Genomic DNA, 21,970 nt, shown 5'->3' with positions numbered 1-21,970 from the left:
GAAGGAAGGAAGGAAGGAAGGAAGGAAGGAAGGAAGGAAGGAAGGAAAGAAGGAAAGAAAGAAGGAAAGAAGGAAAGAAGGAAATTCTTAAACGTTATGCTGGCCAAAACATATATATAAGCCAATTTGATCCACAGCTGCCAATTGACTCCCTGTGCATTAAAAAAAAAAAAAAAGTCAAATATAAAATTGAATATGTGCACTGATGCAAAAAAGGAGTATGAAACCCGATAATATCAGCTTGGTCAAATTAAATATGCATATAATTCCCAAAAAATATGTATTTAATACATTCTTTATTAGAACTAACATAAAGAAAATAGAAAAAAATATAGGTATTTATGTTTTAATCCTAAAACCAATGCAAAGGTTGTGGTAAAACCTGATGATGATCATCTTCCATGAAATAGAATGTTATTTTCACACTCGTAACAGGAGGTGAGCAAAGATGTGTTTAAGACCCTAAATGCTGGGCCGGATGTGGTGGCTCACGCCTGTAATCCCTGCACTTTGGGAGGCCGAGGCGGGCGGATCACGAGGTCAAGAGATGGAGACCATCCTGGCTAACATGGTGAAACCCCGTCTCAACTAAAAATACAAAAAATTAGCCGGGCGCGGTGGCGGGCGCCTGTAGTCCCAGCTACACAGGAGGCTGAGGCAGGAGAATGGCACGAACCTGGGAGGTGGAGCTTGCAGTGAGCCGAGATCGCGCCACGGCACTCCAGCCTGGGCGACAGAGTGAGACTCCACCTCAAAAAACAAACAAACAAAAAAAAGAACCTAAATGCTGGATCCAGACTGCCTGAATTTAGATCTTAGTTCTGCCTCTTATTGGGTGAATACTCTCTGATGTCTTCATTTGGATTGTTTCTCCAACCTGTCTGTGCCTCAGTTTCCTCACCTGTGAAATGGATATAAGAACACCATTTTCAATGGCTTAATTATTATAAAGCATTTAAAACAGTGCCTAGCATATGGTAAGCACTATATAAATATTTGTTAAATAAATTATCGCTTTTATTCAACCGAAATTTTACTTCCTAAATACTTGTAAAATATCATAAGGCAGGCTAATATTTTTTAAAACACTACAAATTCAACTACAGGAAACCAAATTCACTCCAATGCTTTAAACTAGAGCTAAATGTCCAAGTGAATATTACTGTTGTTGGTGACAACTCTCCAGCACTAGGATACAATTCTAACAGAAGGAAAAAATGTAAGTTGTTGTCAAGGACAATTGAGTATCTGATGGCTTGATGGCTTCTGAGGTCTCTTTTATATATCTATAAAAGTGTTATTTGTCTTACTTGGCAGTGAAGCTCATGGAAAACTGAACTCTCTCCCTAGAGTCCTTAGGTTTTTATTAGATTCAGGATTTCCTGAAGCCCATTCACATACCTCAAATTAAGAAGGCCCAAGTTAGGACATTTTATGATTTTGTTATTCTAGTTAGTTGATGCCTAAAGTCTAGGCAGGATGCCCTGGGACATGAGGTGCAGAGGTACGGGCCTTAACAAGCAGCACCAGGTAGGAGAAATGGGAGGAAAGTCACTCTCACGGTCAAGGCTGTTTATTCCCTCTCCTAGAGGGCCAAGGGTGAGAAGATATACGGCAGACACACATAAGAGCAATAACTCAAGCATACCCTACGAATGACCTACCATCTAAGAAAAATGTATGTTAGGAGTTCTGAGCTAAGGAATCCAGGAGTGGCCAACCCAGAGATTCGCTCTTTCTCTATGAAAAATATATGAATCCCTGGCCCATCCCTTAGAATGCAGGTCATACAGAGGATTGAGGCCCTATGTTTTGGGTTAAATGGAGTTTGCTAGGTGGAGGTTGCTAGGTGGAGGGAGTTAAATGAACATTGTTATATAAACTGCATGTTCTTTACAAGTGGTAGCACTTTTTCTGTCCATCCGACCACTCCTGGACTGCCCTGTGTGTAAGTCCTCGATAAAGTCTATGTCTTATTCACTTGGGTCTCTTCTTTGGGCTCTTGGACATGGTGCATTGGTGCCTTCCCTATTGAAGTCAGTAGGGGCCTGGCACCACAGTAGAGCACTTCTCTAGAATTAAGAAACTTGGGGCTCTAGTCTGGACATTGGTACTAACAGGTTGTGTAATCCTGGCCAAGTATCTTCCACTCTGGGGGGAAGCACCTTTAGAAGGTACTTCCTTGAAATCAGGTGGTTTGACCAGGTGATCTTCAAGATCCTTTGAACAGTATGTTTCCTCTTTATACTAGAGTGAAACTGTTACCAGAAAGGAGTCCCAATCCAGAACCCAAGAGAGGGTTCTTGGATCTTGCACAAGAAAGAATTTGAGGTGAATCTACAGTGTTAAGTAAAAGCAAGTTTATTAGGAAAGTAAAGGAATAAAGAATGGCTACTCCATAGGCAAAGCAGCTCCAAGGGCTGTTGATTTCCCATTTTTATGGTTATTTCTTGATGACATGCTAAATAAGGGGTGGATTATTTATACTCTGCTTTTTAGACCATATATGGTAACTTCCTGACATTGTCACAGTATTTGTAAACTGTCAGGTGCTGGTGGGAGTGCAGCAGTGAGGAAGACCAGAGGTCGCTCTCATTACCACCTTGGCTTTGGTGGGTTTGGACTGGCTTTTAACAGCAACCTGTTTTATCAGCAAGATCTTTATGACCTGTATCTTGTGCTGATCTCCTATCTTTCTCTGTAACTAAGAATGCCTTATCCTCCTGGGAATGCAGCCCAGTAGGGCTCAGCCTCATTGTACTCAGCACCTTTTCAAGATAGAGTTGCTGTGGTTCAAACACCTCTGATAAAAGAAAAAGGCAAGTCTTGAAAGTATGTATTTGGACCAGAAGAACGTCAAAGCTATACATATGGGTTACATTTTCAATGATTTATTTGTTTAATTTAAATAAGAAATATTGCACCATACTTAACTATTTAAACAGCACAAAGGATTGTATAATAACAAAAAAATTATTTCTCCTCCTCTGCCTTCCTCATACTTTGGTTCTCCTTCCCCAGGTTACCAGGGATATGCATACATCTCCCCACTCCCCCTTTCAATTTTTAAACCACATATGGTAACAGATATATGTATTATTCTGCTTCTTGATTTTTTTTCATTATCAGGATATCTTAGAGCACATTCCATGCCAGTACATATGCATCTAGATTACTCTTTTGAAGGCCACATTGTATTTCATTACATAGATATACATATTACATAGATATGAATAAAACTGTTTCCCTATTAAAGAATATTTATATTTACAGAAGAGCCACCAGCATTTTGCAACAATGAGCAATTCTAAATAAACCCCTGTATACACCTCTTTGTACAGATGAACCTGATGAAAGGGAAGAGTACTTGGTTTTCTGGGGATTCTTAGATTCTTCATAATAGAGATTAAAAAGAGGAAATAGTATGTTTCTTTTTAATAGAGATTAAAAAGAGGAAATAGTAGGTTTCATAATAGAGATTAAAAAGAGGAAATAGTATGTTTCTTAGTCTACTAGGAAGTAGACTAAGTTCTCATTTAGAGAACTATTTAACCCATGTGCCTCAGACAATTAGATTTTTCTCCCTTTACTTTAGCAAGAAACAACATTTAGTTCTTTGTTTTAAAGACAAAATTATCAAAACCTTGTAGGGGTCATAAGATGGTTTCAAGACTCTTCTTGGTAAGCTGCTTGTTGTTCTGATTCCAGTCTGTCATTAATGGGCTCTTTTTCAGCAAAATTGCACTAATATGTTTGACAGAAAACAAATAACAAACAGATGCTTCTAAAAATGCTAACCAGACTTTATCAAAGAATGTATATTCTCTGAAATATGTTGGCTCAATTTAGAAAGAAAAGAAGAATTTCATCATTCTCTTCCTTGGAACAAATACAATAAATAGCTTTGTTACTCTTAACTTTCCAACAAGTAAACAAAGACTCAGAGGCTATCTAATTTGAAATTATGTTTGGTCAAGAAGTCAACGTTGTTAAGAAAGTACTCATGTGGGTCATTTTTTTGTCTGATTAATTTGCTCACACATCTTGCAGCTTAAACAAACAACATACCAGAGAGTCTAAAATTCCAAGAGCTGGTGTCGATTTGAAGAAATATACACCCTAGTTTAATCCCTTTGCATAAGAGATTGTGGGAGGGAGCAGGGGCTATGGCAATGCATAATTTGTTATAGATCTGTAACATGAGTAGTCCCAGATCTTATCAGTTTGTATTTATAAATGGGATTAAATTAACATCATAACTTACATTTCATTGGCTCTAATTCTTCTTGCCTAAGACATGCATAGGGGTGGGAAAAATGACCTATCTCTACCCTCTTAGGTTCTTTGGCTGGGTTATGAATTAAATTGACATAAATCAGATCATTGGGAGAAAAATAATTTTAATTATGTACATATGCCAGGGGGTCCCACAAAAATATGAGACTCTAAGAAGGAACAGATTATTAAAGCTCCCTTAGTTAGACGGAAGAGAAGTTTGTGGCTGCTGGGGTGATGGTAGCCATGAATTACGGCAGGGTGAGAGGAGGAAATGTATGGTGCATAAAAGTTGTCTTTTTATGCAAATAAGAGCCCTGAGGTGATAAAAGTTGTCATAGAAGGAGCTTTCTTCCTGGTACAAATACCTATATTAATGAAAATTTCCTTTATAGATATACATTTTCTTAACAAAAGGGCGACTATTAAGAGCCACTCTTGTGTCCACAGTTTCTCAAAGTAACCAGCTCAAAATAATCAATATGCCAAAAAAGCATATTTTGGGGGGGGGAGTATCCTGGTCTTCTACAGTCATATTTTGGGGTGCTCTCTGCAAAACTCACACCTAGCTCTGGATTGGACTTGGTCTTCTGAGCACCACATTATCTCCTCATAAACATGGATCTGACATTTGCCTGGAGTCCTCTTTTTCATGACTCAGATGACCCAAGGACCAACTAGGGAATCCCATATTTCAGACAGATACCAGGCTGACTTCATCACATTGGAAAGGCTTCACCTCCTAAGAATCCAAGTAAAGTCTTTTTCTCCAGCTGATGTCCTCTTGCTAATAACAATTCATTGAACCTATTCAAAGTAGTCTGAAACCTATTCAAAATAATTCAGGATAAGCGAGGACCACTCTCTTACTTTCCCATACCCTCCCCTACCCTCTACTCCTCTCCACTGCTCCCAACCCTACCTTCTCAACAATCACATTATACATCGGAAAATTATTTTATTTGACTCTGATTAACAATTACCTTGATCCTACAAAGTAGTGTTAATACCTTTCAGCAATAAATTAAGAAATTTTCCTAGGTATACAAAAGTATCAATATAACCAAAATAATTTTCTTCTAGAACCTCCAAATTTTTAAAACATTCATGTTGATTACTCTCCCAATAGTTGTTTCCTAGTATATCAATTTTTGTGTAGTGTTTACTTTGCAAATATGCGTGTACTCCAGATTCTTAGAGCATCTTTATTCTAAACTCTGTCAGCAATCAAATATTTTGTTTGGTGAATTGTCACTGTGCATGTGAAGCCACACCTTATGGGGTGGAACTGCTAGGGAATTACCAGTCACCAATTATTAGAAAATGCTCTGCCTTGAGATACGTGCCTGTGCTTTCACATATATTGGCAAAATGCTATGATCAATAGCTGTTGAGAGGTTTTATTGTTTGTTTGTTTTTTACTTCCTTGAATTATTCTTCTAGCCTGGCTAGAATGTTCCTTTTGTCTTGTGACTATAATTAGCCCAAAGAACTTGGAGGTTAAATCACTGAAATCTACTTGATTTATTCTCCTCAGTGTAAATGCAAATGATTTATTTTTGTTGGGTTACTGTAACTGAACCCTGAGGGCCTTTCTCATGTCTCATGTCTTTTAAATGAAGCTTGGCCAACTCTGGCTTCAGCATTACATTTCTACAATTTAGTAGGTGGAAACATGTGACTGTATATGAAGACCGTGCATGAAAAATGGAATCTATCCACTAGAATTCTCCAAAACTCCTCCTAACAGACTCATTCTGGCTCAAGAATGAAATCACATGCACCATGAGTCCAAAGTTGACCCCTCCAGAGATGACAAATCTGAGTTCTATCATACTATGCCAAACATTTTCATTGGCAAGCTCTGGGATTTCAGTGTGTGACCTCTTTAGGACAACTTCTGCATCAAGTAGTAGGAAAAATATGTATTCATTGTAGTCCCAGCTACTCGGGAGGCTGAGGCAGGAGAATTGCTTGAATCCGGGAGGCTGAGGTTTCAGTGAGCTGAGATCATGCCACTGCACTCTAGCCTGGCAACACAGCAAGACTCAGTCTCCAAAAAAAAAAAAAAAAAAAAAAAAGTATTCATGGGGCATACCTCTAAAGTCATGTGACAGCAATTATTAAGCCCCACTAGTATAGCAAGAGTATGTGCTTGGCAGTGTCTTGAATGGCCATGACCTACATTTGTGTTCTTTCATTCCATTTATTCCCATCAAGCCTAGGTAATTTCTGTGATAGTAAAGCCAACCTGAATCAAGGGTGTGACTAGAATTAGCCTGAAGAACTTGGAAATTGAATCATCTAAATTCACCTGACTTATTCTGCTTGGTGAAATGGAAATGATTTCTTTTTGTTGGGTTACTGTAACTGGACACTTAAGGCCTTTCTCATATCTCATGTCTTTTAAATGAAACTTGACCAACTTTGGCTTCAGTGTTACACTCCTAAAATTCAGGTGGTGGAAACCTGTGACTGTATGTAAAGATATGTAAAGATTATACATAAAAAATAGAATCTATCCACTAGAATTCTCAAAAGCTCCTCCTAACAGACTCATTTTGGCAAACATATTGTACCAAATATATGTGTGTATATATATGTGTGTGTGTGTGTGTGTGTGTGTGTATACTTTATATTTGCTTTACATCTATTAAAATTGATTAAGCAGCAAGGCATGAAATACAGCTCATGGAGTTTTTTTTTTTTTAATAAGAAAGAAAAACTATACCCCAACTTGTGAATGTGTCTCTAAAATGTAGACAATATCATGAAGATGAGTTAACATTAAACTTAGGGGAAATGTTTAAGCTTAGTAATAAACAAAGAGATCATTTGTAGCAAATAATGATCCAAGACTAGGAGAGGGCCGCTATTTGCACACAGGGAACCTAAGCAGTTCACTCACCCTTCTTGTATTAGAAGCAGAATCTCTTCTTTCCAGAGAGATCGGAAGTCTATCCACAAAGATACTAATGGAATCCTTAAAGCCAGCTAATGCTACTTTATCTTCCATGCTAACGATCTTGGGTCACTCACAGAACTTGTTGGAGGCTCAGAAAACATCATTTCATAATACGCCCCATTGTATTCAAACTGAGAGCATCTGGGAAGTAGCAAATGCAGGGAAGGGAAAGGCTTTCTCTGAGGCTCCTCCATCTAACTAAAGGCCAGATCTTTCAGAAGATAGTCAACTTTTGTAAATTTCTTCCCCACATAGCTCATCAACTAAAGGAAATCAGTGCCTATCACTGGAAGGATGACTGGAGTTGTCACCACACCGGAGGCCAGGAGAACCTTGTCCTGGACAACTGTCTGTTCTTCAGGCCCATTCATCGCTCTTAAATTTATTTACTCTTCCCCTAACATTGCCTACACCTCTCTTATGAAGAGGAAGGGTCTTTGAGCTTCAACCATCTGGCCCTTGTTTGAGTCACATATTTTGTGTGACTTCCACGCACAAGTGCACATAATAAATATGTATAGCTTTTTTCCTGTTAACCTGTCTATTGTCAGTTTATTTCAGCGGACTGTTATTAACCTTCAGAGGAAATGTTTGAACTTCCCAACAAACCTAAAACTCTCTTCATCCTCCTTCTCCCCTTCCCACACCTTTCGTTAGTCTCCTTCATTCATACATTGAACAAATAAATGTTTTCCTCCCAAACCCAAATCCCCATTCTTCCTCTCCTTCTCAAGGACATTCCAAAGATCATTTGTGTAAGATGACCAGAGAAATGGTTATCCAAACTAGCATGTTAGAGACAGAACAAATGGTCAGCCAGACAGGATCTCAAGGCATTAGGCAATAAAACATGATTTCTATGAAAACGGGAACTTACCCTCCTATGCACAACTACTTAACAATCAAGCTTCTCTACATCTTTAATCTGAAACTCACCTACCATTTCCCCTACCATCCTCTCAAAGACTGGAGAGAAGATTGTGTAAGCATTCTTCTTACTCTTCAGTGCTATGCACTGAAATCATTTTTCTTTGAAACACGTGACTCTCTCTGCTCCTTTCTCTCTCTCTCTCTTTCTCTCTTCCTTACTCTCTTCTTTTCCCCTCTACTGTATTTCTTTAACAAATTTTGCTGCTGTTTACTAAAGCTTCTTACACGTTGTTCAGTTTTTCTCTTCATTTTTTGTATGACTTCAATATGCAAGCAGAAAACCTGTTCTATAGCATAACCTTTTCCTTAGCATAACTGGTCTGTTTCATCAAAACTCCCATGAGAGGGCAAGAGAAGGTGTGCTCATTGAGCACATTTTTCAGCTTAGTTTTGCACAAAGAAAGTTGTGATTCCAAAGACCTTCATACATTTTGGATAGTCCTACATTGTTTTAGTACAAGTTAGTGGTAATTTTACCCATGGAAGTCTCTAAATTTTTTTAATAATTTTCCTGTGAATCTGATTAGCATACATGTCATTTGACAAAATTCACACCATTGGCTACAGAAAAATAAAGATCAAGGTTTTAGAGAATGTAAATTAGTTTTACTCAGAATTCTCACTGAGGACTAACCAGCAGGGCCTATGTAGCCTTAGAGCAGTTCCATCAGACTGCTGCAGCCCAGTATTTTATCCCACTGCTCATATACAGGTAATGAAGGTTCAGTATGTGTGAAATCACATTGAACTTGCTCAGAAGTTACACTGAGGCAGAATCATACCAAGGTTTGAGTGTGAGAGCACATCTGGTTATAGATTACAGAGATGAAATCACTAACCCCTTGAGATGTTTTTTATTTGCAGGGAAAAGCAAGGACTAGAGTCATTCTTCTTTTAAGGAATATAGTGACTCAGGCCAGAGACATGGGGGGCTGTGTGCTCTATCCTGTTTTGTGTTCAAAGCATTTCTGCAGAGAGCTGCACGTTGTTACAGAGGCAGGTGCTTTGTGAAATCAAGCTGGCAAGCAGAAATGAGTAAACATGGCTTCTTACATTTGCTCCTTTATCTTACAACACCCACAATTCTTTTGAGACAGGCCCTGTTCTCTCGACTCAATCAGTGCTACTTTGGTTAGGTCAGGCTGCTGGGAGGCAAGACCCTTATGTTTCCTAGCAGACTTTTGCAGGCTCAGAGGTATATCAGGCACCACTTTAATTCCTTCAGAGGTCTTAACTAGAGTTCTTTCAGCCACAAGCTTGATTTGATCATTTCCTTAATCCCAATATCACTTTGATAATTTTTTTAACTGCCTCAACTAGATGAAGATGATAAATAGCTTTATTTTTTCAACTGTGTAAGTCCTAGTTCCTCTCTATTCCCTCTAAATTCCGCTTGCAAAGTGGCCAGTGTTTTGTCTGTCCCATCTATTTCATGGAGCATTTTATCATCTGCAGCTAGTAAAAGACAGTTGATCATTTTAATATTTTGTGTAGAAATCTTGCTCAAATCCAAAAAGTTTATTTAAAAACATTTTTCATTTTTCCAGTTACCACAGGTGACAGTTTTACACATGTTTTGTCACTATTAATGGGACACAATCTTTCCAGTCTGCTATGGCAGTTTCCTTAGTTCTCTTCCAGCCTTTGCTAAGTTTCCTTGCCACTTTAAAGCCTATGCTTGTCATCTGAATCAGAAGCTGGTACCACATTCTTCAGCGGTTTGTTATGCCAGCATTCTGCTTCAGGATACCAAATTCCATATCAATTATTTATTGCCACAGTGTAGTGCTACATAACAAATCACCCCAAAACTTAGTGGTTAAAATGGAAACCATTTACTATTTCCCACAGATCTCTGGATAGCCTCTAACCCTTGCAAGCTATGAAAATGGCACTAACATATTTATTAAATAAAAAATCGTTAAAGCTAAATATTTCACTGACACTCCAGAGGCATTCCTTAGGCTTTGTATAGTACATGGTTTAAATTTGTTCTGAGGAAATAAGGTATCAACCTTGTCAATAGTGATGATACTTTTTGGTACGATTCAAAGATAGTATGAAATATTTTCTGGATCTGACAAACTACAGAACATCCTGATAAAAATACATGTTTAATGTGACTTTATAACCACTTCAGATGCAAGATAGAAATGAAACTAGACAAGATTTTATATGAACAAAATGCAAATTGATTTATTATAGATAAAATAGGTAATGAACTATTACCTATAGAGTTAGGCAAAATCACAGAAGGTGCCCAAACATGGAGAAAATCACTTTGGCAAAAATTGAAATGTTTTGCTAGCCTTAGCTATTCATTATGAAGTTGTTTAGTACTAAATATGTTAGCAAAATTTACAAAAAATAAACACAAACAAACAGGCTGATCTAAGATGGGCTCTTGACTTTTGTAAAGTATATAATTTTTTAATTTTTATTTTCAGAGTAAAAATACATTCAAACAATGCAGCAAAATGCTATTCCAATAAAATCTTTGGAATTTAAGGGAAAAGCAAAAACTTTTGTAATTTTGACTAGGAAGAAGAAGTTCATGCATAAGAATCTCAAAAACAACTTTGTGTGTGTGTGTGCGTGTGTGTGAGTGTGTGTGTGTGTGAGTGTGTGTGTGTGACAGGTCTCACTCTGTCACCAAGGCTGGAGTGGCGCAATCACGGCTCACTGCAGCTTCAAACTTGTGAGCTTAAGCAATCCTCCTGCCTCAGCCTCTGGAGGAGCTGGAACTACAGGAGTACACCACTGTGTCTGGCTACTATTTTTCTTTTGGTTTGTTGTAGTTGTTGTTGTTGTTTTAGAGACAGGGTCTAGCTTGTCGCCCAGGCTGATCTCCAACTTCTGTTTTCAAGTGCTCCTCCCACCTTGGTCACTCAAAGTGCTGGGACTACAGGCATGAGCCACCATGCCTGGCCTCAAAAGTAAATTCTAATGAAAATATTTTCTGCCTAGTGTTTTTCAATGTAGAGTTTGACTGAGGAGACTTGAAAAACTTGAGGAATGTATCATTGTTTTTGGTTTGCTTTATAATATGCTAGTATTGAAAAACTCAGAAGATGAAAAAATTAAGAAATACCATACAAATTGTATATATATATATAGAGAGAGAGAGAAACAGAGACAGAGACAGAGAGAGAGAGCTCTGAAAGAAAGTGGAAGTCATACATTATAAGAAAATTTAAACTAGTTTTAAGAATCTATGATAGCGATTTGTCATAACTGATCACATTCTAATGTTAACATGGTATGAAATATTTTTAGTTCATTTCTGAATCTAAGTATTGCTTTAAGAACTTTTATTGGCAATTTTAATAGCAATTTTAACAGCCTCAAAAGAATAGTTTTCCCAGCTTAAAATAAATAAAAACATTATTTAATGAAAAATCAAGATTATCTTCTCATTAACTTCATTAGATGCAGATGATGTGAAAATTTTGATTACAACAATGATACGTGATTTTGCTGAAATAAAGGAAAGCAAATTTCACAAAATATGTAAGATAATTTGTCTTTGTATTACCATTTATCCAAAACTGCTGATCCTTCAGCAGAACACTCAGCTGTATAACCATAATTGTTACAGGCATCTCTATAACCATAGATGTATACATGACTTTCTACTTTGTATTCAAAAGGTATATTTATGTTTACATTATGAAGCTACATTTATTATATTTATATAATATGATATATTTATATATAATATATTTATGATACAGTTATATGAAAATATAGCTTTGTATGTATTTTTTAATTTTGTTAGGGTTGGGCAGGAGCTAGAGATAAAGGTATTGGAGTCATCACTTGGATTCATAGATACGGATGAGCCGTAAAACTAATGGGGTCCTTAAAAATTATATAGTATAACCACTTCCTCTTAGATATGATGCCAGATGGTTTAACAGTAAAAAGAAGGCCTATCATGACTAACTTCATTTTGCTCCTAACCCCATCACTGTTGTCATTTCTTTTAGGTTAACTGCTTTTGCTTATCTCTGCATGTAGGCAAAGCTAACTATGAGAGGTATTTCATTTATAGTTTAAAGCAAGAATAATAATAGTTTCTTTCCCAGCACTAACTCCCTGAGGAGATGAGAGGATGCATGTGACTAATAATGTTATGCTAAAGATTTATAGGAACATTGTGACCTGACTTACATCATCCAAAGCCAACTGATTGAGAAGAAAGAAGATTCAGAACCTCCTCAGACCCTCGCTGCCACCCAGATGTCTGTGGTCATTGGTCTATTGATATCAATCCCCTCCCTCTTCCCCTAAGATAAAAAGAAAATAAAATTCCTGAAATTCATATTTACTTAAGATGTTGCTTTAGGACACTAGTCTGCCATCTTCTCGGTTTGGTGGCTCTCCAAATAAAGTTGCTTTCCTTGCCCCAACACCTTGTCTCTGGATGTATTGGCTGTCATGTGGTGTATTAGTTCATTCTCACATTGCTATAAAGAACTACCTGAGACTGGGTAATTTACGAAGAAAAGAGGTTTGACTGACTCACAGTTTCTACATGGCTGGGGAGGCCTCAGGAAACTTACAATCACAGTGGAAGGCATAGGGGAAGTAAGCACATCTTCACATGGCTGGCAGGAGAGTGAGAGCAAAGGGGAATATGCTATACATTTTTGAACAACGAGGTCTCATGAGAACTATCACGAGAACAGTAAGAGGGAAGGAAATCTGCCTCCATGACCCAATCATCTCCCACCAGATCCCTCCCCAAACACTGGGGATTACGATTCAACATGAGATTTGGATGGGGACATAGAGCCAAACCACATGATGCAGTGAGTGAGTATGCACACTGGACTTGGTTACTATGGCATTATTGTCCTGTTCAAAATGATCACAACTTGTTTGAATCACAGCTAAGACTAGAATTCCTAGTTTTTTCCGTATAATGTTTGAATATAGGCTCTAGATTTTGTAACTTAAAATTCTTGAAATTAAAAGGATACTCAATTAATATTTAAATTGCAAGAACAGAATGCCTTAGATTTGTTATTAAAATATTTTTTCATGAAAAATTGAAACCTTGACAAATATGCCTTCAGATGTGTGTGTGTGTGTGTGTGTGTGTGTGTGTGTAATGCCCGTGTTCCAAGGCATTTTATATCTTAAACATTTTAAGGTTGAAAATTGTTTCTTGTATTTGACATCTGATTAACATTTCCTCAAATGAAAGTGCAGTTGACCCTTAAACAACATGAGTTTGAACCATATGGATCTACTTATACATGGATTTTTTCTTTCTTTTTTATTTTTGAATTTTGTTCAATTGAACTCAGATCAAAAATACATTATTGGGGTGATGCAAAACACATGAAAAATAGAAGGTCAACTTTTTGTGTACACAGATTCTGCAGGGCTGACTGTGACACCTGAGGATGTGTGGATTTTGGTATACTGTGGGGTGGGGTCTTGGAACCAATCCCCCACATATTGAGGGATGACTATAAGTTATTTCCAAAAAACAAATTTAATAGGAAACCACTGAACTCATTGAAAGCTTATAAATATGCATCAAAGGGAGTTAACATCTGTGCTTAAGGGAACAAAGAGGTTTTATTCAATCCACAGCAAATTTCCCTGCAAGCCAAGAAACCACTCTTCACCTCTGATTGCCAGTATGCTCTGAGTTTGCTTGGCAGAACAAGGACAAACCTCATAGACACACAGGCAAGTTGGGCAGTCTTGAGCTGGGTTTTCAGGGGCCACACTGAATCATGCTGGGTTGTTAGGGAGACTGGCCCAGGCAAGTCCATTCCAAGGAGTGAGAACCAATGGGGGACAAGCAGCAGAGCCAAATGACAGCGCCAAGGGAGCAACATCAGCCTCAGATTAAACGGGCAAGCATACACTCGCAGGCAGGAGCATAGGCCAGATTTCAGGAATCAAGAACAGGCACAGACCAGAATATGAAGGGCCAATAGACAGGAAGAAGTGATAGGATCAACTCCAGGGTACATGGACACGATCTAATTTGGTGCTGGCCACATAAAGCCAGAGATAGTCAGATCAGCTGAGTTCATGGCTCAGGGCATGGTCAGACAGCACAAATGTAAAAAACGAGAAAAAAAATTGTAATGACCAACTTATTTTTTAAAAATCAGGTCTGTAAACATACCTGAAAAAGGTCTAGTTAGCAGCCGTATGTGCTATCCCTATCCCACAACACCCCCAAAAAGAAACATTTTAAATAGCCATTTGTGAAATTAAATTCTTCATAAGTTAATTTTGCCAAGTTGGATCCTTTCCCTGACTGTATCCAGAGCATATGTGCAGAAACCTCAAATGCCCTTTCTCTTGTCCGAGAAAGCTCTTGGAATTTGTTCTTTTATATTGGCCCGGACACAAGAACACTTAAAAATAAATTCTCAGTTAAAGATTATAAAAGACAATCTAGAAGATTTCACAACATTTTCCTTGATAACAAGTAAAGAACATTTCCTTGATAATGAGTAAAGAAATTCAAATGTTTGACCAGAGGGAAATCAGGACGAAAATGTCAAGTTCGCTACTCCGGAGATATGCCAAAATGGAATAAGATTTTCTTTTGCCTCAGGTGAAATTGTGAAATTGTGTACAATTCCATGATTATTCATTTTTCTCTTACTATTAGCAGAGTCAAAATATAAGACAAACTATTGATGAACTACTACTACAAGTCATTTTCTCCCTTTGCTTTGTTGCTAAAAGTTCTCAATTTTATTTTTTATATTTAATTACTATAGTTTCTCAACCCAAATATTTCCAGGATTTTACATTTTAATTTTTCTTAAACCAAGGTCTCTCTTACAATCAACATGTATATTTATTAGAAATAGTCTCTTTCTTCAGAGGCTGTTATTAATTTCAATATGCCACTCAGAAATGAATGAAGAAATTATAACATTAAAAATTACAATAATCTTATAAGAAAAGGAATTCAATGAGATCCAGATTAGTTAACAAATTCTAAATTTTAATATAGAGATTCCTTTGATGTACATACTTTAATTTAACAGTAAAGAAGGTAGATTGAGTACATATATTTACTTTATTTGCCTCTCTGATTTCCATTAAAATCATAGCAAAGAGCTGCCTAAAAAAGCATATCAACCAAAGACAAAGGCAAAAGGAAAGAAAATGACAGTCGCAAAATTTTGGAAGCTGTAAGATGAATGAGTGATACTGACTTAGCAGAAGCAAAGCTAAATTCTGAAAGTTAAATCTCAAGGCTGGGCAGAAGAAACAAGTAAATATTTGAATTCACACTGCAAACTCTTAAATGCATAGGAATTGAGGATATTGTACAGCTCCAGATATAAAGAAGATAGAACAAAAACTGGGAGATTGGTTGAAGTCTCTTCATGTTAGATGCCAGGTCCATGTAGCTAAACAACTGTCCTCTCCTGCTGGGGGCTAGAAGTTTATTCTCTGGAGTGTAAAATAGAGGATCTCTGGGCTGGTAGACAACAGGCACAGATCGAGGTAAGGAATCACATCCGTTCCTGCCACTTCCCTCCAAGAAAAGATAAAAATATTGATACCAGGACTTCCCCCAATGAAATGGCCCAGACAGAATATCAATTAGTAAAGCCACCAACCAACTACTCCTCTCCATTTTTAGTGTCCTATTCTTAACTATGAGAAAACAACCAAGGATCAGAAAGCATCAAAGAAAGAGACAAAAACAAATAGATAAAAGCAGCTTTTAAGCAACACAGACTATTCAAGTACAAGAAAACTTTAAAAAAGAAAGAAAAACAAGCGAACAAAAAATGATTACTAATCTCCTAGTATAGACAAGAAGAGAAATTGCACACATTTTAGAAAAGAGAAAAAGAACAAGGCCGGGCGCAGTGGCTCAAGCCTATAATCCCAGCACTTTGAGAGGCCAAGACGGGCGGATCACGAGGTCAGGAGATGGAGACCATCCTGGCTAACACGGTGAAACCCCGTCTCTACTAACAATACAAAAAAAAAACTAGCCAGGCGAGGTGGCGGGCGCCTGTAGTCCCAGCTACTGGGGAGGCTGAGGCAGGAGAATGGCGGGAACCCAGGAGGCGGAGCTTGCAGTGAGCTGAGATCCAGCCACTACACTCCAGCCTGGGCAACAGAGCGAGACTCCGTCTCAAAAGAAAAAAAAGAACAAAATGCCCTTAATAAAAGTGTTGAAGATTAAAACTATGACAAGAATGAGAAAAATAATGTTTGGAAATTTTTCCAGAAATTAAAATTGTAAAATTAAGAGCTGGAAAATAAAAGAAAAAAAGAAGAAGTGAGAGAATTAGAAGATTATTAGCCCAAGAGTTCTGGCCTCTAAATAACAGAAACTTGAAAAAGAAAAAAAAAAAAAAAAAAAGAAAAAAGAAAAACTATCACTGCCAAAACAATTCAATAAAATCTCTAAGAACTGAAAAATATGAATTTTTCACACTGAAAGGGTTGACTTACAATGAGTGAAATAACCATCATAAACTTTCAGGACACTGAAAAACAGAAATGAAATTCTAAGAGTTTTCAAAAATGTTTTTAAAAGTCCCATACTGTTTCAGTCATTAGTGTCATGCAACAAATTCTCCCAACATAGTGGGTTAAAAAAACAACTTTATTATGCTCTTGGGTTCTGTGGGTCAGTAATTTAGGCACAGCACAGTAGGAATGGCTTATTTATTCTCCATAATCTGTATGACTTCAGCTGGGAAGACAACTAGAGATGACGGACAGATGGCTCAAATCATCTGAAGTCTCATTCACTCATATATTTAGCATTTGATGCTGGCTGTCAGCTCGAACCTTAGCTGGGCTGTTGACAGAGGAACCCCATGAGGCCTATCTGCCCTGAGTTTCCTTAGAACATAATGTTTAGGGTAGTCAGACTTCTTATATTCCCACTTAGGGTTCCACAAACAAGTGTCCCCATGAACAAGGCAAAAAGCATACTGCTTCTTCTAAACTAGCCTCAAAATTACCCCAACATCACTTCCATTATAAGGTATTGGATATAAGCAAATCACTGGCCATGCAGATTCAAAGGGAAAGTACACAGATCTCAACGGGAGAGTAGAAAGGTCACATTGTAGAAGAGCATGTGAGACAAAGATATTTTGCAACCATTTTTGGAAATACAATCTTCTGTACCACAAACATATAAAATTAGAATGACTTCAGGTTGCTCAAACAGTAAAACTGGAAGTTGTATAATGAGGAATTGATGCCATTAAAATATGAAGGAAAATACATTTAAACCTAGAATTCTATTTGCAAGCTAACTGTGAATAACATGCCGGTGGATTATCTACATTTTCAGACATGCAACATCTGGAGCATTTGTCTCCCAGGCACTCTTTCTCATAAAGTTGCTGAAGGATTTGCTCCAAGATGAAGTCTTAAACCAAGAAAGAAGAATATCTGAGCTTTAGAAACCAGAGTACTCCATACAATGCAGAGGCAAAGAACATCTCTGAAAGAAGAAAACCAGAGTCCAATGACAACTATGCATCAGGTGCAGTAAGCCTCCAGTCTGGGCTCTAGGAGAAGCTGTTTCACAAACATGAGATTAATAGAACACATGATGTCTATACTGAGAGAAGACCTAGACAATTGGCAACAGTTTAGTTTTGAATAGCATGTGTGTGTGTGTATATATACACATATGTGTGTGTGTATATATATACACACACATATACATATATATGGAAAACTAAGGAGAGAAGTCAAAAGTAAGATTAATTACTAACTTCAGGAAGAACATAATAGTGCAAGAACATAATCACTGGCTATGGCATTGCTCAGCTGCAAATAGCATTTGTATACTGATGAACATATTTAATAAAATGAATATTGTTCTAATGAAAACTATTAAAAAGGATGGAGTGGATCTGGGAAGCTTGCATGTGTGTGGGAGGGTGTAGTTGTGAAAGGGAACTAAATCCTTATTTTTCATGGTAGGAAGTGAATAGAAAATGTCTAAAACTGAAAAATCCTGAAGAAGCAATATAAACATATTATTTAGAAATATAGACAAAAGAATTAATTTAAAAAATGTAAAGAGGCTATACTTACAGAATGGGGAAGAGGGACACAGAGGACTTTCACTTTAATCATCAGCCTTGTACAAACAATTTATGTGCATACAGTGTTGCCAAAAATAAACATACGCCAGGCGTGATGACTTACTTTGGGAAGCCAAGGAGGGATTTGAGCTCAGGAGTACAAGACCAGGCTGGGTGACATAGTGAGGCCTCATCTCTACTAAATACTAAAAAAAAAAAAAAAATTAGCCAGGCATGGTGGTGGACCCCTGTACTCCCAGCTACTCAGGAGGCTGAGGTGGGAGGATCGCTTGGGCCCTGGGGGTCAAGGCTATAGTGAGCCATAATTACACCATTGCACTCCAGTCAAGGCAACAGAGCAAAACCCTATCTCAAAAAGTAAATAAACATAAAATAAATAGTAAATAAGAAGCATAGAAATGTATCAGTTGCTCTTGTTGGTGGGATGGTGATGGTGTTTTGGTGGTGTAGACAATGCTGTATTTTGGTAGGAGAGGGTTTTCATAATAGTCTCACTGCATACTAATATCACCCCCGAGCCTTGCCCACAGAGATTTTTGCTTAATGGTCCAGAGTGAGACCTGGTCATAGGTCTGTTTTTGATGCTCCCAGGTTAAGAACCACTGCACTAAAACTGGGGTCAGCAATATCTTTCTGTACAGAGCTAGGTAACAATTATGCTAGGCTTTTTGGTTTTTTCTTTGCTTGTTTGTTTGTTTTTTGGCCACATATGGTCTCTAATGTTTTGTTTTGTTTTGATTTGATTTGTTTTGTTTCACAACCCTTTAAAAATGTAAAAACCAGACTAAGCTCATCTGCTGTGAGCAACGTTTGGAGGGAGCAGTAATTTGTTAACCCCTGCATTACAGATTCCTAACCAGTTACCCTTCAACACCCTTTTGCTTCTTCCTGATTCATGACAATTTCAATTAAACAAATATTCACCACGTTTATTTTCTTTCCATCCAAAAATTTTATCAAATTGACAAATGATTTTTAAAGTACAAATTCAAGGACAAAGGTGAGAAAGGTGAGGAGATGACAGCAGATGAGGAATGTCAATAAATAACTGGAAAATACAAATAAATAACAAACAGCTGGAAGGCTCGTTCTCGACAAAGCAAAGTTCAGGAATGCTGAAGTGCAGACACCTGCAGAGGGATTGCAGCTGTGAATGGAGCCAATTTTCCCTACGGAAACTTAGAAAGCTTCAGGACTTGATGGTCAAAGGTACCACAGAAATTGGGCTAAACCATAAGACCAAAAACAAGGGAAGTGATAGAAAGCCTATTATTTAGCAGTCAGAGCAAAGGCCTTGCTTCATCCTCCAAAGCTGCAAGGCAGAGGATTATAGAATGCTTCACTGTGAAACTGAGCAGCTCAAGAGAAAAATCCCTTACTATGTTCTACATGAGAAGGGCACCTTGCTGCCTTATTATCCTACAGTGAATTCTGCCAGTCAAACTGCACTCAGTGATTCCATTTGCTTCTCGGGGTCTCCTGATAACTGTAAGTGGGGAGTCAAGCATTGCCAGGTGTTTGAGAAAAGTCTCTAATGTAAAAAACAGGCCCAAAATAATAGAAAATCAAGTCCAGAAAAAAAGAGAATAAGCAAGGAGCACAAAAACTTTCAAAAGTATATAACTAATATCCTCAAAAAGATTAAAGGCTATATTACAGTCATGAGCAGTAACAAAAGGTTATTAAGGAATAGGCCAATGCAGATATCCAGGCCTGCATGACTCAGCGAGTTTGGCATGCAGGCACACACCTCCACTTGTTATATAACCTATTTGTGTAAGTTCATACTTGGCTCTGAGCCACTATTGTCTGTAAAAGGTATAATTGCCCTGCTGACACTGTGCACAGGGGCTTGACTCAGTTCAACCGAACATAGCTTTTGTTCAGGCACTGATACCCAGAGAAAGAGAGAGAGCGAACCAAAACTATTCATCTTGCACGTGAATAGAGGGGAGCCAGAACACAGCTTGGCATGGCACGGCATGGCACAACACTGCTCGTGCTCATGCCAAGAGAGAAAAAGAGTTAAGCTGCTGACCCAGAAGGCAAGGGAGGGAGAGCCAGTTGTGCCGCTGCAGGCGTGCGGGTGGTAGAAGCCACAGAGCTGGAGCAGACACCCATGATAAAGGCGGACAGTGTGAGAGAGCTAATGTGGCTAAGCTGCTGATGAAAAAGCTGCCGAATAAAACTACATTTCACCTGCCTATGGCCCCCTGAGTGTTCTTTCTGCCCACCGACCCCCTCCTCCCCTCCGACCGCAGCATAGGCTGGACCCAGACCCCTGAACCTAACACTTACTTACTGCAGAAAAACCCAAATGATAATCATGAACTTACTAAGTCCTTGACTAAGGAGAGAATTCTTACAAATATTCGTAATATAAAATGTAGTCTTAATTAAACCAAAATTCTGATATAATTATATTGAAAAATTGACTAGGGGAATTAGTAGGAGAGACTTTATAAAAGAGCTGTACCATTTTTTGAACAAAAATATCAATAGATGATGTCTAGAATTGGTGAAGATAAAGCACATCTTGAAAGATGAGCACATTGTTTTGAAATACAGCGGTAATGTCAGAAAAAAAAGCTAAAATTGTATGGCCTCTAGACAGCAGGTGAGGAAAGTACAAAAATAAAACATACTATTTTAACAAAAGCATATAAAACAAATTACAAATCATTAACAATAGCTTCAAGCATTTCCTCCTTGAAAGGACGTAATCTAACAGGATTACAGTATATTTCGTTTTAAGAACCCAAATCAGAAACTATAGGAAGTTTCACTTATGTAAATTCTTACTATAAACATTTCTGAGTTTGTTTTATTTTTATAGTAAGTATTCAAGTTATATTGTTAGTGGAAAAACAAGGAAATAACTGTGTCCACAGCAGAATACAAATTTTAAGAAAAATACCCATGCATATATATTTATACAAAGGGTATCCCTGCAAGGATGTAGCTGATGTTGAGCAGAGTCGATGCCTGTGAGGAAGAGGACTAGAATACGGAGGTCAGAAATGAGAGGAGGACTTGCTTATCCCTATATACTTGTGTGTATTGTCTTACTTTAAAGTATCCTTATGGCTGAATTCTACTTATGTTAAAGTAAGCGAGATTTTCGTTACAGTGAGAAAATACAGTAAAAAAATTACTCTGTGTCTTATGTCCAAAATTATATATAAAGAAAATGAGTATTTATATGCATTTTATGGTTCTGACATAAGATATACAGGAAGAAAAGCATTTGCGGCCTGGATATATAAAATAATGTATTTATTTTAAAATGTTTTGAATTTAGTGCCTGTGTGATATCTAGAACCTGGAGTACCTGTAAGTCATTTGGGCTGGAGATAGAGCAAGTGCTGTAAAAGTCACTGAATAAATAAGATCACCTGGGAAACTTTTAAAGCGTGAATGAGAAGAGAAGGGAGTTGGGTGTGAAAGCAACAGTAATTTAAGAAACAACTTAGGAAAAGAGATTAAAATGAAGCCAAAGAATCTGTTAAGACCATTGATCATGCTACCTGCCGCATACACAATCCTTTCTAAGGAAAGCTGCTTTGCTTAAGGGACAGTTACAAGTGGCCATGCTTAGCTTGCTTTGACCCCCATTTCCTCCACAGCGGATTGATCCAGGATGGGCCCCAGACATCTATCTATCTATCTATCTATCTATCTATCTATCTATCTATCTATCTATCTATCTATC

Source organism: Piliocolobus tephrosceles, chromosome 2, assembly GCF_002776525.5.
Source record: "Piliocolobus tephrosceles isolate RC106 chromosome 2, ASM277652v3, whole genome shotgun sequence".
Taxonomy (NCBI): domain Eukaryota; kingdom Metazoa; phylum Chordata; class Mammalia; order Primates; family Cercopithecidae; genus Piliocolobus; species Piliocolobus tephrosceles.
The sequence above is the reverse complement of the archived record's forward strand: the minus strand, read 5'-3'. Positions refer to the sequence as shown.